Here is an 18,847-nt window from a genome sequence, read left to right as displayed (position 1 = left end):
ATTATTAATCAAATATCTTCTAAATATGTGTGTCAAAGTTTTTATAAACATGTTTCAAATGTTATCTGAAAACATATAAATTATTTTGCAACCATGTGTAAAATATTTTCTAAATGTGGAACAATAATTTCTTATCATGTTTAGTCTTTAAACAGATAGTTTGTATCAAAAATTATGCCATACAGGGAAATATGGAACATCTGATGCAAATTCAGTGAGCATCTGAAATTACCTCATCATATGGAGTAACATCTGACAATTTTGCGTGTTAGGATTTGGTTACTTAAATAACATTTTTGGTTCATGTTCTTTGATCATATGAGCAGCATTCAATAAGTAATGCATTACATTTTTTTCTTGGCCAATTTCAGTTGAAAAAATGCAGAATTTGTTGGGGGCATAATGGAATATTCCCGCTTCAGCACCTATAGTTTTGTGAAGTTCCAGCAGGTGGCGGCAATATATGTAGCTTCCAAAATACTGTCTGTGATGGAGGTGTCACTGCCACTAAGTTTCTTTTGGCAGAAAACCAGAGCATCACAGGAATTCATAGGTGCTTGCAGAGTGTCTCTGGAGACATGCCAGTGAAGAAAAGCATGGTGGCTGACATTTGTGATAGCAACTAAGGTGGGCAATCTGCACCTGAACTGATTCAAAGTGCGAGATTCTTTGAAGGAATGAGTGATTGGTGACAGAAAAAAGGAGCAGTAGCTCGTCTGATCTGAAATTTCTCTCCGCTGACATTACTGGTCAGAACAAAGATTTTGTGGCAGGCTGCTGCAACAGCACACCATGTCACATGATGAAGGAAGCATTTCCCAAGCAGAAAAAACAGCATTTCACACCATGTGCACCTACAGATTTGCATATCTTACTAATGTGTACAGCTTTTCTCAACCATGAAAAGAATACAAAATGTGAAAAGATAAGTTCCTCAGAATGCTGCATTGATGCAGAAAACGATTTCTGCCTTATATTTCCCCTCTCAATTTGAAAACAAAATCTCAAACTTCCTTTGAGTGGATTGGTACTTGATGTAACACTGTGTTGGGAATATGTTGCCCAGTGTGAGTCACACAAGCTGCAGTCTATAGACAACACTTTCACAAAACAGATCACAAAATGACTCACAAGTCACTCCCTTTCCCATACCTCATTGTTCTCCCCATCTCACATGGAGCAGATTGGAAAATGACTCGGGAGTCACTCTGCTCTCTGGGCTCTTGGCTCAGTCACTGATTCAGTTTTGCAGCTCGCTTTTGTGACTCAGCGCCTCTCCATCCAACTTACATTTTACTGGATAATAATGGTAGTATATTATGCAATTATTTCTAAGTATATGATAGTGCATGTAATGCTGTTTTTATTTATTTATTTAACATGATCTGATTGATGCCTTCAGGACCTGTCATACATCTGATGAGGATTTTATATATAATCACAAACCCTATTACATCACAGTTGCTTGAAAAATTGTTAACTCTTTCCATATGATATGTCTTCTACTTCTTTGTGCATGTATTAGGCATTTGCGTGTTGTGCCCTCTTGGTTGAAATTATTTATCTTTACACCTTATCCTCAGTTTTCCTAAAGCTCTTCTGCTCACTGGGTAACACTTCATCTGTAATTTTGGTATTGTTTTGTCTTCCATTCTTCCCTGTATTCCTTAATCTGCTTATTTAAGCTTTTCACTCTCAATTCTTCTCTGATTTCAACATTTGTCCTCATGTCAGATAGCGTGTATTCAGCTACTGTTCTTAGGAATTGCATTTGCAATGCTTGTAACTTTTGTTCATTTGTTTTGGTTACAGTCCTCAACTCGCTTTCACAGGTTATTGTTTTGTAGAACTAAGGTAGTGTTACCTTTCTTACTTTAGTTCTAATGTAATTAAATCTTTCTGCTTTCCTTTGTATGTCAGTTTCTGTCATGAATGAGATAGCATTTCCTAAGAAGTTGAATGAATTTAGTCTTTCCATTTTCTGACCACTGGCACCTGAAAGCCATAAATTTTGTTTTCTTTGAAGATAATAACAGATTATATAACTTATCTGCTGTGGATAAAATATGAGCAGCTATTTGGAGTGTGTTCTTGCTATCAGAAATGACAATTTGATCAGCGAAGACTAGTATCATAGAATAATACCTTTTGTTGAAGTCATAAATGATGACTTAAATTAATTACACTTATCTTATAATTATTATATTGTATTTAGTTCTCACTAGAAGTTCACAACAAGAATCAGTCTTATTTTTAAAATTTTCCCACTTGATAAATATTATTAAGGATTTTGTTGTAATACTTTTAATTTTTACAGCAAACTAAAAAACCCCTTAAATCTCAAAACTACTAGGGATGTAACATAAAATTATTACTCCTCCTCCTATGTTCTTTCAAAATAGGATCAAATCAAATAAAAATACAGTTACGATGACCTGAATTAAATTGCAATGTGCCTTCCTATTATTTATTTTTGAGTGTGAATGACGAATGGAGAGTCATGAAAAGGGCTAGTTCATTCCAGTGAGTGAGTGTTTATTTATTTATTCATCCGTGAACAAATTTCTTTGTATGGATGTCGTCATTATACATACATATGTACATTATTTTGTCACATAAGATAATGAAATACAAGCTATATATGATAAATTCATAATATATATATGTATCTTACACACACAATTTATCATTGAATGACATAATGCAGAAAAACCTGCTTCAATCAAAAGAAATAGATCACAAGACTCCTCTAACACTTGTATGGGTAAATTACAATCTTGAATGTCCACTTTATAATTGATTAACCATTATTTATTTATGCCAATTTTATGTTACATGAATTCTCTAATTGAGTGAAAACTATTTTTAATAAATATTCTTAAGGAATGCTTTAAATTTACAGAGTTCCTTTATGTTTTTGATTTCTTTTGGCAATTTATTGTATATCTTGACACCTTGGTAAAAAATAATGGTTTGGGTTTTAGTTTTATTCATTCTGTCCAGATACAAGCAATTACTGTTTCTGGTTTGGTGATCATGTATGCAGCTGTTTGCTAAATATTGCTCAATATTTTTGTGAATAAAAACTGTAGTTTGCAAGATATATTCACTTGGGATTGTCAGAATACCCCATTTTTTAAATACCTCAGTGCAGTGTGCTCTTTTGTGACTCTTGCTCATTATTCTGGTAGCTTGTTTTTGCAGTCTGAACACATATTTCACATTTTGGGCATTTGCACCCCAGAATGTTATGGCGTAACTTATTATAGAATGTATGTGTGCAAAGTATGTCATTCTCTGGCATGAACTGTTGCACACAGTGACTAATGTTCGTAAGGCATAGCATGCTGTGCTAATTTTTTCCCCAAGCATCCTAATATGTTCATCCCACTTTAATTGTTGATCAACATACATACCTAAAAATTTTGTGCTGGCTACACACCTTATGGCTTCATTTTGAACTTTAAGTTTTGCCGTATTCGGTTTTTTCTTTATATAGAAGTTTATGTTATTAGTCTTTTTCATATTAAGGGTTACTTTGTTGTTATTTGACCAGTTGTGAACTGCCATAAGTGCCTTTTTAGCTTTTACATTTAACCTTTCTGGTGTCCTGTTTGTAATTATTATATTGCTGTCATCAGCAAATAACACTGTTTCACCGTGCATTACCCACTGTGGGAAGTCATTAATATAAATAAGAAATAGTTCTGGGCCTAACCCACTCCCTTGAGGTACTCCAATGTTCAAATATTCTTCATCTGAAAGATGTTTCACTAAATAATTTGAGCTACTTGAAATTTGAGATATCTCCACCCTCTGCACTCTGTCCGCAAGGTAAGATCTAAACCATTTATTTACAACCCCCCTGATTCCTAGTGCTTCAAGTTTACCTAGTAGTATTTCATGGTCAACTGTATCAAGTGCTTTACTGAGATCTAGGAAAATGCCTGTTACTTGTTCTCCTTTATCTAGGGCTTCTAGAACTACTCTTGTAAATTTTTCTATAGCTGCTTCTGTTCCCTTTCCAGTTCTGAAACCAAACTGTTCTTTGCATAGGAGTTGGTATATATTTAAGTAGTCCATAAGTCTATTTTTCATAATAGTTTCCATTATTTTTGAAAAAGAAGACAGCACTGAAACTGGTCTGTAATTCTCTATATTTTCTGTATCACCTTTTTTGTGTATGGGAAGAATTTTTGCGTGCTTTAGATAATTAGGGAAGCAACCTGATGAGAATGACTCTTTTAAAATGTCTGCTAAGGGTTCCTTTATGCTGCTAATGCAGTCTTTTAGTATACATATTGGAACTTCATCTAAACCTGTGGATGATTTACTCTTGAATTTATGTACAATGCTACTGATTTCCTCTCCATTGGTGGGTAGCAGTAGCATTGTGTGAGATACACTGCTCTTTGCCATTGTGTGTTGTGTTTTAGGAAGCTTTTCTTGCAGTTTTGTCCCTATGTTACTAAAGTAGTTGTTTATAAAGTTTGCTGGGTCCTTAGGATTATCTATTAAACTACCTTTATTTATAATCTTTATGTTCATCTGCTTTGATTTTGAGTTACCAGTTTCTTGTTTTACTATATTCCAAATTGCTCTGCTTTTATTGTTTGAGTTCTGTATGGTCTTTTCATTTTGGATTCTCTTTGCTTCCTACAAGAGTTTTATGCATCCTCTTGTGCCTGAGAAAAAACTGTAAGAAGGCTGGGTCACTCTTATCATTTTTGATAGATCTCAGATATTTGAGTGTTTCAGAGGATTTTCTGATACCTTTTGTTACCCAAGTCTTCCTACTAGATCCCCCAACATAATGTACTACTTAGGAAATGTTTCCTCAAATTTTAACTTGAATATATTCATGAATTTGTTGAATTTTTCATTTACATGTGTTCCTGAATATACTTCTGACCATGTCTGGCCAGTCATCTGTGTTGCAAATTACACCTTTTTGATTTAGAAAAAAAAACCTTCTGTAGCTGAGCACTTTTCCTTGTAACTTGGTAGATATTTTAAGTTTTGCACTTTGACCAAAGTGTAGTTCTGATTTGATTAGTGACAAGAATGGTTTCACTCATCTGTAATAGCAACCACCACTAACCGATGAGCATGATCAAAAACTGTCATTTAGAAACAGGTCTGTTGCTATGGTATAGTTAATTACAAGGAATACTGCAGAATACTGAAGAAAGTAAGCTGGTATCTAACAACACACCATCAGGACTACAAAGACTCACATTGTGACAGAAAAAAGGAATCTAGTGAAGGAGAAGACTGTTAGAACCAGAGAAGGGGAGGACCAGAAAGCTTCAAGAATGAATGATACATCAATAACAGATGTGAATATGTGACAAGCATGATCCCATACAAATAAGCTCAGTAGAGAATGTGACACTCAGTTTCCCAGAAAAAGAAAAATAACCATTAAATCTTCTAAATTAAAATGTAGAAAAAAAAAAAAAATGCTAGGGGTTATTAAAGAATATTATGTTAATTTAGTAGTATTTTAAAATAATGGCATAACCAGTCATTTATTTCTGGTATGCTTCCCAACTGGTTCACATGTTAAGTGTATCTACAAGAAAGAGGATAAAAAAGTGCTATCAAACTTCCATCCAAAAACTTTGGCCAGCATTCTCTAAAAATTAAGAACATGTTATGTATAACTGCATACTTAGCCACCTGACTACCAGAAATGTATTATCAAACTCACACTTTGGATTTTTGGAGGTTTCCACTATTGCAAAAGCTATTCAGTGTGAGTATACATAATTGATTAGTTAAATAGTTACGGACTACTGAAGTTATTTTTCTTTTTCTGGCAAACTGAGTGTCACATTCTTTACTGAGCTTATTTGTATGGGATCACACTTGTCACATATTCACATCTGTTATTGATGAATCATTCACTCTTGAAGCTTTCTGGTCCTGCCCTTCTCTGGTTCTAACAGTCTTCTCCTTCACCAGATTCCTTTTTTTCTGTCATAATGTGAGTCTTTGTAGTCTGCGTGAAGAGTTTGACAGGGCACTGAAGGACCTGAGTCGAAACAAGGCCCCCGGAGTAGACAATATTCCATTAGAACTACTGACAGCCTTGGGAGAGCCAGTCCTGACAAAACTCTACCATCTGGTGAACGAGATTTATGAGACAGGCGAAATACCCTCAGACTTCAAGAAGAATATAATCATTCCAATCCCAAAGAAAGCAGGTGTTGACAGATGTGAAAATTACCGAACTATCAGTTTAATAAGTCACTGCTGCAAAATACTAACGTGAATTCTTTACAGATGAATGGAAAAACTGGTAGAAGCCGACCTCGGGGGAGATAAGCTTGGATTCCGTAGAGATATTCGAACACGTGAGGCAACACTGACCCTACACTGACCCTAGTTGTCTCTCCTCTCCTGACCACTGATAGTTAAGTTTTAAATATTACAATAATAACAGTATAATTATACAGATAAACATGAAACGTATCAGTTTCCTATAAAATTTCATGCTCTTTGCAAAAATATTCTCAGTTTTATTATCATACATACCAATCCAAAATTGCAATCAATTTCATTAATTGCCATTTTAGATAAAATCTGATTTTGGTATAGTAAGCATCTTAGAGCTAACATTTGGATAATACGGTGCTACAGGACATATATTGGTTACCATATGCTACTAATTCATTATGTGTATATGTTGTTTCTGTCAAGACAGAGCTTCGTTAATGTATTGCATTATCATAATTACTACTGTCACAGCCCAACTATATCATCAATAAATACAAGAAGTCAATACAGCGCGTTAAAAAAATAAATAAAAAAGTTCCACTTGAGCAGCCAGAGATAGTAATGCTCATGTGTGTGTGAAGTGTGCTTGCTTGTGTGAATGCATGTGTGTTCCTCTTTTATGATGAATGCTTTGGCTAAAAGCTCACTGGGTAAGAGTCTTTTTTCATTGTGCCTGTCTGCAATTCAATGTGTCATCTTTACAGTGAGTAGCAATCTATCCTTTCTCTAATTGTTGATATTCTGACCTGGACTTCCCCATTCTCTGTTAACGAATTTGAAAATTTAAGACAAAGTCACTCCAAGTAAGGGTCAGATTTGCCCAAATTACTGAAAAAAACATTGTAGAGTAAACAGTTTCTAAAATATGAGAACACTACATTGTTTTGAACACATATTAGTAGAGATGTAAAAAAAAATTATTTCAGTTTATCTAAACTGCCACCAAATCAAAGCTTAATATAATAGAAAAGATAGGAAAGTGTTTCAGTATTACACTAGCTGATGGTATTTTTATACATACTGTGAAAAAATGAAAACTGCTTCTTATTACTAAAGAATTACTACTGATCCCTGACTACTCATCCTTCATGTCAACCACCATGGATTCTGAAAACATCAATCATGTGAAACCCAACTTGCACTTTTCTCACATGTCGTACTGAAAACTTTGAATCTACATGTACATTTACGTGATTACTCTGCAATTCACAATTAAGCACCTGGGATATGGTTCATCAAAATGATTTCTCTTACTGTATTATGATGATCATTTCTCCCTATGTAGGTGGGAACCAATAATATATTTTCACACTGTGAGGAGAAAGTTGGTGATTGAAATTTCATGAGAATGTACTAGTGCAGCAAAAACACCTTTGTTTTAATATCTGCCACCCCAATTCATGTATCACATCCATGGGACTCCCTCCCTTATTTTGTGATGTCACAAAACAAGCTTCCCTTCTTTGAACTGTTTTGATGCCTTTCGTCAATCCTATCTGATGTGGATCTCACAACACACAGCAATACTCCAGAAGAGACTGGACAGGCATAGTGTAAACAGTCTCTGTAATAGACCTGTAACATTTTCTGAGTATTCTGTCAGTAAATTACAGTCTTTGGTTTGCTTTCCTCACTACATTATCTATGTGATCATTCCAACTTAAGTTATTTGTAACTGCAATCCCTAAGTACTTAGACGAGTTTACAGCCTTTATGTTTGTATGATTTATCATACAACTGAAATTCAGCAGATACCTTTTAGTACTCATGTGGATGACTTCACACTTTTCATTATTTAGAGCCAATTGCCACTTTTTGCACCATAGAGATACCTTGTCTAAATCATTTTGCAAGTGGTTTTGATAATCTGATGACTTTACAAGATTTTGAATGACAGCATCATCTGCAAACAATCTAAGAGGGCTGCTCAGATTGGGTCCTAAATCATTTATGTAGATCAGGAACAATAGAGGGCCTATAGCACTTCTATGGGAAATGCCAGATATTACTTCTGTTTTACTCGATGACTTTCTGTCAGTTTTTAAAAACAGGGACCTTTCTGGTAGGAAATCACAGATCCAGTCACACAACTGAGCCGATTCTCCAATGGGCATGCAGTTTAATTAGAAGTCGATTGTGAGGAACAGTGTCAAAAACCTTTTGAAAATCTAAAAATATAGAATCAGTTTGATGTCCATGGCAATAGCATTCCTTACTTCTTGAGAATAAAGAGCTAATTGTGTTTCACATGAATGAGATTTTCTGGATGCATGTTGGCTGTTTGTCAATAAATCATTTTCCTTGGTGTGATTCATAATGTTTGAGCACAGTATATGTTCCAAAAGACCACTGCATAATGTTTGAGCACACTATATGTTCCAAAAGCCCACAACAAATCGACGCTAATGATATGGGTCTGTAATTCAGTGGATTACTCCTATTCATTTCTTTTTGCTACTTTCCAGTCTTTGGGTAAAGATCTCTCTATGAATGAGCGGTTGCATATGATTGCTAAGTATGGAACTATTGTATCAGCATGCTCTGAAAGGAGCCTCACTGGTATATTGTCTGGACCAGAGGCCTAGTCTTTCCTCAGTGTTTTCAGCTGTTTTGCTACACTGAGGATATCAACTTCTAAATTACTCATTTTGGTGATTGTTGTTATTTGTATTGTATTGCATTTATTGCCCTATTGCCTAGAAAGCAGCTTAAGCATAAAACATTGGACAAGTGAAGTTATAAGTATACAGCTGAAAGTGATTTCTAGGCATACTTATTTAAGGTTACAATAATACACTTTATAGGTAAGTATTTTTATAACCCTTCCTAAATGTAAATATTCTTCAGTGGAGTAAAAGCAGTGATGCAGTAAATATTCAAATTCAAATGGCTCCAAGCACTATGGGACTTAAAATCTGAGGTCATCAGTCCACTAGACTTAGAATTGCTTAAACCTAACCAACCTAAGGACATCACACACATCCATGCCCGAGGCAGGATTCAAACCTGCGGCCGTAGCAGCAGCGCGGTTCCGGACTGAAGCACCTAGAACCCCTCAGCCACTGCAGCCAGCTGCAGTAAATATGACTTTAGAGATTTTCCAAAGGTATTGACCTTCGTAATAGCCTTTATGTTTTCAGGAAGTTTGTTATAAAGCTTAACTCCCATGTGAAAAGTACCTTTTTGGCAGAGTTGTGCTGATTTGGGCTATATGTAAGTTTCTGTTTTGTCTGGTAAAATGATCATTTATATAACAGTTTTTTTGCAGTCTGCAATCTACCTACCACAGTTATTTTACAGAATAAACGGGTTTTCATAATGTATGCTCATGATAATGGAGAAATACCAGATTTCTTAAACAGGGGTTTACAAGAGCCTCTAGACTTGCACCCAAACAAGATTCTAATGGCCCTTTTTTTAGTTTAAAAGTGCTATTAGCTGTTTTAGAGTTTCCCCAGAGAGTGACCACATATCTAAGATGAGAATGAAAGTAGGGATGATATGCATTCATTACTGTTTCCTCACTACAGCATGATTTTAGTGAACAAAGAAAGTAACATGTTTTGCTCAGTTCTGCATTGAGATATTCAAAATGCTTATTCTATTTTACATTGCTCTGCAGCCAAAGTCCTAAGAATTTGGTTTCAGTACTGTTACCAACTAGGTCGTCATTGATAGGACGGATGGCATAAGCATGTACTTCTCAAGAGCATTGGGGAATTTTAGTGCAATGGTTTTTTTACTGTTTATTATAAGCTGATTACTCTGTGCCCAGCTGTTAAGTTGTTTGGTGACTGTGTTTACTGTCTGTTGTAATTGTTCACTGCTGTCTCCTTTTAGTAGAATTGTGGTGTCATCTGCAAATATGATGGTTTTATGTGCAACAACATTTAAGCTTAGATCATTTATGTACAGAAGGGACAGAAGGAGTCCCATTACTGATCCTTGGGGTACATCACATTTAATTTGTTTATAGCCAGATAAGTTTTCGGATACAGTTTTAGTTCGATATTTGTGTGCTTGATGCACACTGTCTGCTTATGATGAGTCAGGAAGGAACCGATCCAGTTGTTGGACAGACCTCGACTACCATATCTTTCAAGCTTTGATAGCAGAATTATATGATTCACCATGTCAAAAGCTTTTGCAAGTCAGTAAATACTCCTATTGATTCCTGTTTTTTGTCCTTCAGGTTTAGGATGGTATTGATGCACTCATAAATAGCAGTTGTCGTTGACATCTAATTTCTGAATCAATGTTGTTTATCATATAGGACGTCGTTTTTATTTATAAATTTTGTAAGTTTGTCATAACTTTTTTTTTATACTTTCGAGATGCAGGAAGAAATTGTGATGTGTCTATAGTTATTTACATTATCTTTCTCACCTTTGTTATATGCTGGGATAACTTTTGATGTTTTCAATACATCAGGGCAAGTGCCTGCCTGATGTGAGCTGTCACACAAGTGTGTAAGTATTTCAATTGGGATTGATGCACTCTTCTTCAATATTGTTGCAGGTACACCATGAATGCCTGCAGAGTTGGAATATTTTAGTCCTTTCATTGTCTTAACTACTTCATCTTGTGAAACAGAACTGATGTACATTGATCCTCTACATGCACTTATTTTATATTCATTTGCCTGTGTGCTCTTATGAAAGTTTGATTGTAACATATTGTCACATAGAAGAAGGTGTAATTAGATGAATGATGAACACTAACTTCACTTAATGAAGGTTTATTCAGCACAAGAGTGTGGAGCGAACTGCCTCTGGCCAGAACACATACAGCTACAGAACATTCCAGGACAATGATTCTAGAACGTACTCAAACCGAATATAGAAACTAAAATTGTACACAGGTGAGTTTTGAACTCACGACCCTCCATGCAACAGTTTAGTATCATAACCACTACACCACGGAGCTACTCAGCTTCTTCTGTCACATTGCTCCCTCCTTAAGAGAACAGCGTCTCAATGTTACATCCTCCTAGTTCAGGAATGAGTCATCGTTCCTGCATACCCCGACTCCTGACGACTGACTCTCGCCATGGCGGTGATCTTCTTAGAACTTCTTTTGCCCGTATGCTCTTTGTCACCTTTCCGCTTGTTGCCTGTTGCTGGAGCTTCGAATTTACCCTGGGTTGCAGGATCATTATAGGGCTTCATTCAAAGGATGTTGACCATATTTCTGATCTTTCATCATCTTGTGTTGGGGTCGAAATCTTCAGTTTCATAAGTAACATCAGACAACTGTCTTACAATCTTATAAGGTCCAAAGTAGCGCCTGAGGAGCTTCTCAGAGAGACCAATCTTCCAAACAGGAGTGAAGATCTAGACAAGGTCACCAGGCTGGTAGACAACAGGGTGGTGGCTCGCATCATACCTCCGTTGATCGTTTTCTTGAGCCTGCAGTGTGTGGAGTCGAGCTAATGGTGAAGCTTCCTTGGCTCTTGTTAACACCTGGCTGATGTAATCATTGTCCATGTCATCAGGATGTAATGGAAACACAGTGTCCATCATCTTAGTCACCTCACACCCATGCACCAGGAAAAATGGCGTGAATCCTGTGGTGTCTTGTATGGTGGGTTGTAGGCAAACTTCATGAAAGGTAGTACCTCATCCCAGTTGCTCTGCTCAACATTGACAAAAATTGATAGCATGGCCAAGGTCTTATTAAGGCATTCAGTAAGCCCGTTAGTTTGTGGATGGTAGGCAGTCATCATGTGATGAGTAATGTTGCACTGAAAGTTTATCTCTGTCACAAGATTTGATTTAAAAACTTTCCCTCGATCCATAATTAACGACCTTGGGGCACCATGTTTTAATACAATGTCTTCCATGATGAATTTGGCTACCTTGGATGATTCGGCTGTTTTCACAGCTTTATCAGTGCAAAGTTTTTCTTGCAAAGTAATCCATTAACTACCTTACATTGTACTTTCCTCTGATTGATTTAAGGCAAGCATAATTTGAGGTATCTTGGTGGTTTCTTCCACTTTTGTACACTATGGTAATGTCATACTCTTGAAGACGTAATGTCCACCTGGTGAGTCATCCTGTTGGATCCTTGAGACCTGTCAACCAACAAAGTGAATGATGGTCTGTAATAACTATTAATGGCCTCCCATAGAGATACTGTCAAAATTTGCACATGGCCCAGACCACAGCAAGACATTCTCTTTCTATAGTTGAGTAGTTTCTCTCAGCTTTTGTAAGTGTCCTAGAAGCATAAGCTATAATCTTCTCTTTTCCATCCAAAAGTTGCACCAGAACAGCACCAGTCTCATACCTGCTGACATCTGTGTGTAGTTCTGTCGGTGTTCTCTCATCATACAGATCAAGTACAGGGTCAGTCATCAGAGCTTTTTGCAGCACATCGAAAGAATCTTGTTGAGCACCACCCCAGATAACAACTTTTGGAGTGGCCTGGCTTTGATACAAAAGTCTTTGATAAAACAACAGTAATAAAAACGTAATCTGAGGAATCTTCTCACATCTCTAATACTTTTAGGAATAGGAAATTCTGTTATAGATCTCACCTTTTCTGGGTCTAGCTGCACACCTTCATTTGACACAAGGTATCCAGTTATTTTGATTTCTTTTGCTCCAAAGAGACACTTTCTTGGATCAAGTTTCAGTCCGCCTTGTTGGAGACACTTGAGAACAGCCCTCAGTCTTTTTATGTGTTCATCAAATGTCTCTGAGAACACAAAAACTCATCTAAATAATAAAGACACATCGTCCATTTCAGTTGCCTTAGAAGATTATCCATCATTTGTTCAAACGTTTCTGGTGCATTACACAAACCAAACGTCATTACCTTAAACATATTCAGGTCCTCAGAGGTGATGAATGCAGTTTTTTCACGATCAGCCTCGTCTACTTCGATTTTCCAGTATCCTGAGCACATGTCCATGGTTGAGAAAAACTTAGCTCCCTTCAGAAAATCTAGTGTATCGTCAGTTCGTGGAAGAGAGTAACGTCTTTTTAAGTTATCTTATTAATCTTCCTGTAATCAACACAAAAGCGCCAACTGCCATCCTTCTTCTCGACGAGGACCACTGGTGATAACCATGGGCTCTGTGAACGCTGAATGATGTCATTCTTCATCATTTTCTCTACCCCATTGCAAATTATTCAACGTTCTGTTGCTGATAGATGGTATGCTCTCTGGCTTATTGGTTGATGGTCTCCAGTGCTAATCCAGTGCTTCACCTTCAATTTCTCTAATTTGCTATTCACCTGTGGATTGAAGCATACAGAGAACTCTTGTAGAACGGCAAGTAGCTTCTTCTGTTGTTCCTTAGTGAGATCTGGTGATAGTCGAGCTAGAAGATCTTGTCTTGTAGTGGTAGCACTAAATTCGCCCACAGATTCGTCATGGGAGGTTTCTATGACGCTCAGCTGTTCTTTAATTAACGGCTCAGCATTTGCTATGCACATGTGTCTTGGAGGAGATCTGTCGTTCTCGGCGACAGTTGATATCCACAATTCACTGAATCCGTTTTTAAACAAAACGACAGAGGGGTGGGATGACCAAGTTATTCTTCTGTGGTATGCTTCTCTTCCATTCCACTACAATATCCATGGGTTGATGCATGGCATGACATGTGACAGTTACCTTTCTAGTGGTGACTGCAGGAATGGTCACTTCATCCAGCACACACAGTCTCCACACACTGAGATGTGCACCTACCTGTCCACAGTATCTCATCTTGTCTAGCATAATCTTCGAGCAACCACAATCTATAATTGCCTGAGAAGCTTTCAAAAAGTTCCATCCGAGAATGACATCACAACTACACTCTTGTAAGACGATGAATTCTAAGGGCGTTGTATATACCCACACGAATGTTACATCTTCCTGTAGGTTTTACATATTTCCCATTAGCCACCTTCAGCAGAGATGTTTTGTTGTTGACGAATATGGTTTTCTGCAACTGGTGACAGTACTGCTCTGAAATGACTGAATATGATGCTCCAGAGTCCACAAGAGCTTGTGCTGGTTGGCCATCCATGAGGATATCAACGTAGTTTCCTATCATTTTTGTAATGATCAACGGCAGAGGATTTTTCTCTTCGGCGGCCTCACCTCCAAGGAAGATCGCACCCTTTAGTTTTCCAGGTTGCGGCGGCTAGGTGATCAGCTGGAGCTTCTAAACAGCGATGGAGGCCTTGATTGGTGTGTTTGGGAGCGTCCTCTCCAGCGGCTAGCGTGTGGTGATGATGACCTAAGTCGTCCTGCACTCAAATCTTCTCGTTCATCTTCATCGTCCCAGAGTTGGCGCCGGCTAACATCAGTCTGCTGTCTTCTGCCACGGGCGTCATCAAATATCTGCTGCCTTTGTTGACAATAGCACACCACATGTCCTGGTCGTCCACAGTGGGAACATACTGGTTGGTTATCCTGGGCCCTCCAGCCATTTGTCTTCCTTGGTGCCCAATCAGGTTCGGGCGTCATTGTAGGAACGTAACTCTGCCTGGGACTTGACTTTTTCACCGTTTTAAAGGGAAATGAAGGACGAGAGATTGGGTTCAATGTCTGTTCTACTTCCTCCCTTATGACCTCTTGAAGCATCTTGGTTTTTTGCTCGCCGTGCAATCCAAGTGCCTTCTGAACTACATCTTTCACTATCTGATGAAGAACACTTGTGCAATCAGTTGCTTCTTCCATCACAGACATCGATGCGATGTTTGGAAGCCATTCAAACTTCTTGCGTGTAATTCTTTTTCGATGCATTGTCTCGATACACTGGCACCATTTTATGAAGTCGTCTGCTGTCAAAACCTCCTTCAGGAGTAGGGCTTGATATATGTCCTCAACAACACCCTTCATGAGATGTGCGACCTTATCTTCCTCCTTCTTTCTAGGATCCACTATTTTACACAGCTCCAAGACGTCTTGAATGTAGGATGCTGTAGTTTCTCCTGGATGCTGTGGCCTGCACTTTAATTTATCTTCAGCCTTGCACTTCTGTCACTGAGTCACCGAAATACTTGTGCAGTTCTGCCTGGAATGCTTGCCAGCTTGTGAACTTCTCTTCGTTGTTCTCATACCATTGCTTGGCAGTGCCCTCCACGTAGAAAAATACATTAGCCAAACACACAGTGTCATCCCATTTGTTAATTTTGGCTATATGCTCATATACCTTTAGCTACTTGTTTGAATCTTGGCCTTCGTCATCAGAGAACCCGGAAGTATGTCTCATGTGGTGGCACTCAGTTGCTGTCATTGTAACGTCCTCTTCTTCTTCTGTCTCTGATGGATTGTGATCTGTTGAATATGGCTCAAACTCGGGTTTCTCGCCTCGTAAATGGAGGCTCTGTCGTGGCCTGATGGGAGCTACCGTGTCGTCGATAATATGTGCTATCACAAGTTCCAATACCCAGCGTCTCCACCAGAATAACGTCATGTAGAAGAAGGTGTAATTAGATGAATGATGAACGCTAACTTCACTTAACGAAGGTTTATTCAGCACTTGCACATACAAGAGCACGGAGTGAACTGCCTCCGACCAGAACACATACAGTATATACACAGCTACAGAACATTCCAGTATGATGATTCTTGACATTTGTGGATCTTCTAGAATGTACTTGAACCGAATATAGAAATTAAAATTGTACAGTCCAGATGAGTTTTGAACTCATGATCCTCCATGAAACAGTTTAGTATCATAACCACTACACCACGGAGCTACTCAGCTTCTTCTGTGACAATATTATCACCAACACCTGTGAAAAAAGTGTTAAATTTGTTGCCTACTTCTAATGGGTTTGTTACTTTTTAATTTTTTGTGGTAATATTATATTTTTGCAAGGTTGTCTGTGTTCTCCAGATTATAGGCTTTGATTTATTAGCTGAATTATAAACGTATTCATGATCATGCATTATTTTTACTGCTTTTATTACTTTTCTTAATATTTTGTAGTATTTTTTATAGTAGTGCATAATTCAGGTGAAGAATTTTTTGAGTTACATATTTCATGAAGTAGTCTTTTCTTCTGTCCTGAAACTCTTATTCTCTTTGTGCTCCGTCTGTTTGTTCGAAAGTTCCCCTTTATGGTTACAGTTTTCAGTGGGAATGCAATTTGAAAGAAATGGGTCAATGTATCAATGAAGGTGTTGAAGTTTTCATTTATATCATTCATTTTGTACTCTTCTGGTCATTTTTCTTTCTGTAGTAAGCTGTGGAAGTAGTTTACATTATCCTGATTATAACTTCTACATGAGGTTCTTAAAGACTTGTTAATAATACTGCCTTTTCCTTTTATGCTTAATATTTGAACAAGATAGTCACTAAAATCTGCACTGAAAATTTTTAGTGAAGTGTTATGTAAACTCTTCTTGACTAGAAATTTATCTAGAGCTGTTTGGCAAGTTTCTGTTACTCATGTAGCAGAATTTACTTCTGCCTTTAAAGTATAGGATGTTACAAGCTTCAAAAGGGTCTCTCCATTTCCACTATTTGTGAGGAAATCAATATTGAAGTAACCACAGATCATCAACTCACAATCCATTTTATTTACTTGATTTAGCAATGACTCCATTTTGTTTAAGGAAAGTTCAAAATTTCCAGATGGTGATGGGTAAACTGTAGCGATAATCACACTGAACTGAATAATTTTTATAGCTGCAATTTCATAATCCTTTTTGACATGTGTTCTAGATAAGTCAGGTAGGGTAATTAAATCTACATTTTCCTTGGTGTAAACTGCCACCCCACTGTGCTTACTGTTTTTCCTGCAGTAGTAAGAAGCCAAAATGAATTTATTTTCATATTATGGATTAATTCTGGGTTAAGCCAGTTCTCAGAGATGCATAACACTGAGATATCTTTAAGTTCACCTGTTAACAGTACATTAATTTCATCGATCTTATTACGCAGGGATTGCACATTATGGTGACAAATTTTTAGATCAGGCGTATTAACAATTTGATAATTGGGAGTTATATTTATAGCATCACTTACCTTTAGTTTAAATTTGGATCATCAGTAGTTGATTCGAATTCTGGAATATTTACTTCATCTCCTTTTGTGAAGGAATTTTGGAAAACCTTTTGTAGCAACTCTGCTTTAGTAGCACTGTGTGTTATCAAGCAGTGAAGGTATTGATTGCATTTTCCTGCAGGTGTACTTTACATATGACCAGAATCTCTTTGGGTTTTCTGCCAGATTTAGAGACAGAATTCCATTGTGGAAACTGTTAAAAGCATCTCACATTGAAGTTCACACTAAGGTTTGAGCTTTTGTAAAATGTCGCCAATCTTTGGGATTATGCGTTGTTTTAAATTTGGCTTTTTTTATTGCTTCTGCAACAGTGTTCTGACCTGTTTAGTGTGCCGTGGGGGATCAGCACCATCTCTTATTAATTTATTAGGTATATGTCTCTTGGTTACCATCAATACTATTTCTTTTAATTTAAACCACATCTGGCTTGTGCTTACATAGTAAGATTGGAAGGAGTGGAGACTGTTTCTTAGGAAGATGTCAAAGCAAATTTTTATCTGCTTTCTTAAACATACGTATTTTGTGTTTATTTTTGGTAGGTTTGAAAGTCATGGTATTCAGTCTATGTACAACAAACTTTTGGTTCTTGATTTCCTAAAAGCATTTGACACATTTCCATACCTATGTTTATTATCAAAAGATTGACCATATGGGGTATTAAGTGAAATTTGTGACTGAATTGAGGACTTTTTGCTAGGGAGGACACAGCATATTATCTTGGATGGAGAGTCACCGTCAGATATAGAAGTAACTTCAGGTGCGCATTCGGCATGTGTGTTGGGACCCTTGCTGTTCATGTTGTATATTAATGGCCTTGTTGACAGTAGTAATAGTAACCTCAGACTTTTTGTGGATGGTGCAGTTATCTATAATGAAGTAATGTTTGAAAGAAACTGCAAAACATTTAGTCAGATCTTGATAAGATTTCGAAGTGGTGTAAAGATTGGCAACTTGCTGCAAATGTTCATAAATCTAAAACTGTGCACTTCACAAAATGAAAATAACTTAGTATCCTTTGACTATAATATCAATGAGCCTCAGCTGGAATCAACCAACTCACACAAATACCTGGGTATGGCACTTTGTAGGGAAATAAAATGAAATGATCACATAGGCTCAGTTGTAGGTAAAGCAAGTGGTAAACTTTGGTTTACTGGTAGAATACTGGGGAAATGCAATCAATCTACAATGGAGATTGTTTACAGATCACTTTTGTGACCTGTTCTAGAATATTGCTCAAGCGCATGGACCTGTACCAAATAGGACTAATAGAGGATATGGAATATGTACAGAGAAGGGCAGCACAAATAGTCACAGGTTGGTTTGACCTGTAGGAGATTTACAGTGATGCTGAAGAAACTGAACTGGCAGACTCTTGAAGATAGATGTGAACTATCCTAAGAAAGTCTACTAACAAAGTTTCAAGAACCTGTTCTAAATGATGATTCCAGGAATATACTACAAAACCCTACACATTGCTCACATAGGGATCATGGGGATAAGATTAGAATAATTGCAGCAAGCACACAGGCATTCAAACAATCATTCTTC

At 37.2% G+C, this 18,847-nt stretch overlaps 1 protein-coding gene across 2 annotated transcripts in view; it reads left to right on the top strand.

Annotated features, from left to right (window-relative positions):
* The window catches only part of LOC126480758 (quinone oxidoreductase-like), a 90,789-nt gene that overhangs the window by 45,750 nt on the left and 26,192 nt on the right, over nucleotides 1–18,847 (top strand). The window lies entirely within an intron of this gene.

This window comes from Schistocerca serialis, chromosome 5 (assembly GCF_023864345.2).
Source record: "Schistocerca serialis cubense isolate TAMUIC-IGC-003099 chromosome 5, iqSchSeri2.2, whole genome shotgun sequence".
Taxonomy (NCBI): domain Eukaryota; kingdom Metazoa; phylum Arthropoda; class Insecta; order Orthoptera; family Acrididae; genus Schistocerca; species Schistocerca serialis.
The sequence above is the reverse complement of the archived record's forward strand: the minus strand, read 5'-3'. Positions and strand labels throughout refer to the sequence as shown.